Source organism: Lathamus discolor, chromosome 5 (genome assembly GCF_037157495.1).
Source record: "Lathamus discolor isolate bLatDis1 chromosome 5, bLatDis1.hap1, whole genome shotgun sequence".
Classification (NCBI taxonomy): Eukaryota; Metazoa; Chordata; class Aves; order Psittaciformes; family Psittacidae; genus Lathamus; species Lathamus discolor.
Window position 1 is genome coordinate 90339978 of NC_088888.1, and position 4477 is coordinate 90344454.

A 4477-nucleotide genomic window follows, 5' to 3' on the forward strand; every position below is an offset into this window, starting at 1 on the left:
ACCTAAATGTCCCCTCTGTCAGTTTAAAGCCATTCCGCCTTGTCCTGTCCCTATATATCCTTGTAAAAGGTCCATCTCCAGCTTTCTTATCGGCCCCTCCAGGTACCGGGAGGCTGGTGTCTCTGCCGCCTTATTTGGTTTTAACACCCGTTTCCGAGTACAGAAACGAACTGCACTTTCCTCGGCTCTGCCCGGCGGCGCTGCGGTGCTGCCGCAGGGGGGCGCTGCAGTGCTGCCGCAGGTGCGCGCCGCGGCCTTGCCCGTGCCCGTGGCCGGCTCGTCTCCCCTTTGCTGTCCGGGGCGAAGGAGCGGAAGGAGGGACGGGACTGCAGGGGACGCGGGGGGGCGGAGGGAAGGAGAAACCGCCTGTTTCCCAGTCTCAGCGTTTTTTCCAACCCACCAGCAAATTACAGCGCTGTTATTAGAGGCAGAACGCCTTAAACTGTTCGGTTTAATGCTCAGCAACCGCAAAGCCTCCGTGAGTATTCTGCCGCGCTGCTTGTCTGTACGCAGAAGGGTAGAGGGGTGGTGTGTGGAGATGATACTCTCTCTCCGTGTTTGAACATAAATCCTGGCTTCTTACAACGAAAGAGGACTCTTTCTCCTGGGGTAGGATTTGTTGACAGCAACCCCAAATGGTGAATCAGGGATGCATCTCTTAGTGGTTCGCAGACTCCTACCGTGGTGCAGACTCGTCTTTCGCGACACTGCAGGCGAACCTTTTGATGCTAAGTCAAAGCTCCAGCCTTTGGAGTTTTCAGGTGTGGGTGTAACCCATCTCCTCCCAGCACTTTCCTGGTACCCCAGGGGACAGTCCACTGATGCCCCGTGTGTCCTGCTCCCTGCCGGCACCCTGAACCAACTGGGCAGCCAAGGCTGCCTTGTCTTCCCCTGGGTCTGCAACAAGCTGGTGCTGGGAAGGATGCATGAATGTTCTTATCTGGACAATAGCAGTGCTGCCAGGGTAAGATCAGGACTTTCTCTGAAAGCATGGCACCAGACACGGGGATATTTAGAAAGCCCCTGTCTAAAAGGGACACACAGCTCCACACCTCAGAATGACTGCCCGGGAGAAATATCACTGGCGCTGTTTCTTTGCATCACCTCAACACTTCTCAAGTTTGTCGCAGTATCTGCTCTCCCATTAAACTTAACTCAGTGGTAGAAATCATTCAGGAATGGGAGATGCAGTGGGAGATTGCTTTGCCAGCAGGTATGGTAATACCACTGAAGAAGATGTAGCAGGCAGTAGGCTGGTGTAGGACATGCATGACACAGATCTGCAGAATTTAAATTCCCCTATTGTTTCAATCAAATAAATAAGCTTTTAAAGCAAACAGTTACTTAAACATCCCTAGTGTTCATTTGTTGGTAGAACTGAAATGAGATCTGAAGCTCCTGAGGAGTCCCTAAAATCTTGTCATTTATCCCCCATGCCTAAAGCTACAGCATGTACAATGAGTGTCTGTCATTTCTGTGGACTTTGCTATATTAAATATAATGGCCTCAGCTCTCATTTTTATTAATGCTATATTATTGTCAGGGGGTCATAAAGTGAATTTTGTTTCTTATCAAGGTTTAGGAGGGTAGAAAATAGCAAAGCAGTAATAGGCACATGGCAATTTTCTCCCTGTTTTCTGAAGAAAAACATAAAACGGAGAAGAAAAACATAAAATGGAGAAGAAAAAGAAGGATTTGCTGAATTCTGATCATCACATTGGAATCAAGTACAATACAGTATTTAGTCAGAGTATTTAAGGATAGATGATATCACTAGAGCGTGTAACCTAACCTCCTGCACATCAAAAGCCATTAATAATCACAGAGTCATTCCCTTTATCAGGCTTCATCACTTGAGTTTGACTGTGCTTATTTTCAGAAAGCCGGTTATTGTGCTTTTGAAGGACAAAAGAACGGAAGAATTTGCTGCTTTTATAAGCAGCTTGTTCCAATGACTAATGTCAGTTTTAAAATGCACGCCTTTTCCACAGTTTGGAGCAGCCTAGCTTCCCTGTCTGTGTTGCCTGTCACACTTTTCCTTGCTAGATCAAGAAGTCTGTTAATTCCCAGCATTTCCTCCCTTGGACAATACTGGTATAGTGTAATCAGGTGACATGGCAGTTTTCTGAGTTTGGGTAGGGTGGATGAGACAGCGATTTTTGTATAAACTAAACAGATTATTTTTATGAGCACCTGTGAAGCATTTTCTGAAATTTAATAGGACTTGCATGACTCTTTACTTTTACATTACACCAACAAACATGGACGCAAATTGTTCATCAAAAATATCAAGGAAGCTTTTTTTTAAGCCTAATTAAAGATGAACTTACTTTATTAGCTGGTTTACATGTAAATACTTGCTGTAAGTTCTTTTTTCTTGTCATCATTCTTTTCATTCCTTCAGAATATTCTGATTCATTGGTGCTGAGATGATTTGCAAAACTGGGCTATTTTAGTGAGAAATTAGTAATGGATTGGACAATTCATTGTGGAATGGCTTTTTAAATTATATTTGGTTTCTCAATTTTTATTATTTCTTATGGTGTGGACAGCATTTATCCAAATAAGGCGGTGGTAATTTTAATGCAGTGGAGCTACATTAATCCATCGTGGTGCTAGAGAATGGAAGGAAACTTCTGTCAAGATTTTATGGAAGATAACATCTACAGATGGTGAGGAATATCCTTTAACCTCCCTACTCTCAACTAGGATGCCCGCTAATATCCTGGTTAGCATCAGACTCCAGTAAATGATCCTTTATTAGTGCTTTGAGAATCCATTTGTAGCCCATTAAAGTAAATCTTGAACTGCTCTGTGTCTTTTCTCTAGGTGGATAAACACAAAAGATACTTAATGTTTCAAGAGTGGGAACAGCAGATTTTTCCAACCCCAAGTATACTGAATGATGTTACTCTCCTCATTAGAGAAAAGCTACTCGGCATGGATTGAAACCAGCCAGGAGCAAAGCTGCCTTCAGTGATTCTTCTGCCTGGCCATTGCCTGTTTAGGTGCCCTGGAGCAGAGAAGAGGGGCAATTGCAGCCTTGGAGAAGGTATTTCTTCATGTCGGTTTTCCTGTTATCACAGTTCATCCTGATTTTTACCACAAATTTTCATTCTCAAATTGTACTTTTTTCTTCCCATATGAAACTAACAGCGTTTCCACCCCAGTATTCAGAAATGCATCCCAAATGCTTCTGACACAAGCCCTCATGCAGTCCTTTCAAACAAATACATATCTGTTTGTTCTCTAGAGCAAAGCCTCAGTGACCATGTACTTTTGTAACATCTGGTATACCTGTCTTGACTTATGTTCAGCAAATATACTCCTGGCCCTTCCTGACATTCTGATTGATTATGCATTATTGAAATTAAATGACATCTATGACATTTTATAGTGTTCATCTTATTTTTCCTTTTAAAGCATTAACAAGATCTGTATATTACCTACACCTCTGAGTGAGGTGCTTTTTGTAATATGAATGAAAAACAGCATATAAAACAAGAAAAAAATTGTTCTATGATTCAGGATTCTTGATGTTTTTATTTATTCATTTATGCCTCTTTGCTTGTCTTGTGCCTTGTAATGTGTCTCCTGGCCATTAATTAAAATTATTGAAGGTGCTCTGTGTTGGAATAGGAACCTTGTTTAATTTCATTATGTATTTTCTCACTTGCTGTATTGTAAATCTCTGACATTGCCTGTAGCTTCTCACACTTGCAAATTACGTGGCAGAAGTAAAAGGGAGGGAGAGTTCTGAGGAACCCTCCATGCCCTGGCTGGGAGCTTGCTTATCCTGCTCTCTACCAGCTCTCTTGGACTAAAGAGAAGCTGTATTACATCTGGGCTTTATTGGGTGAGTGACAGGTTTTGTTTTCTGCTGTAAGCACCCTGCAAGTGGCTTTCAGTGCAGTCTACTTAAAATCTCCCTTCCCTTCTACCCCCAGCTAAAGTCCATTTTGGTATTTAAAAGGACTTAAAATTCATGTCCTGCCGACATTTTTGGTGGCCTCCATGGGAACTGGTTTCTTAAGAGCACTGAGACATAGCTGAGTACTGATGTATTGTTTTGTCTGAGGCATTGGCTAGGAGTAGCTTCACATTTACGCTGGGCAGCCCTGGAGTCAGTTTGGGCTGGGGAGGAAGTCCTGCTCCAACCCAACAGCTGGCCTTGGCCACATTCAACACTTCTTTCACATCTATTTCTGCCTGTTCCCTGGAGCATAACCTTCCTACCCACTGGCTCTTCTCCTGCTCCTCCCCTCCAGGTTTGCTCCCCTCCTTCCTCAGTATGAGCCGGATTTCTTTGAGTCCTGGGCACTAGACAGCAAAGTACAAAGAAGGATGCCCACAGAGAATCCCTGTCTTCCGAAATCTCCCCAGTTCCTTCTCAGTCTCTTCAAAACTGGGAGAAACAAGTAGAGGGAAAATCCTGGTCTCCCATCCTGCCCTGTGCTGGGCCCTGCACGGTTTTTGT

The 4477-nt window shown here is 43.7% G+C and overlaps 1 long non-coding RNA gene across 1 annotated transcript; it reads left to right on the forward strand.

Moving 5' to 3' along the window:
• Positions 1 to 392: 392 nt before the first annotated feature.
• Positions 393 to 3444, forward strand: LOC136014413 (uncharacterized). Its single transcript, XR_010612685.1, has 3 exons — positions 393 to 478; positions 2553 to 2672; positions 2830 to 3444. It is a non-coding gene; the product is annotated as an uncharacterized LOC136014413 (long non-coding RNA).
• The last annotated feature ends 1033 nt before the right edge of the window (positions 3445 to 4477 follow it).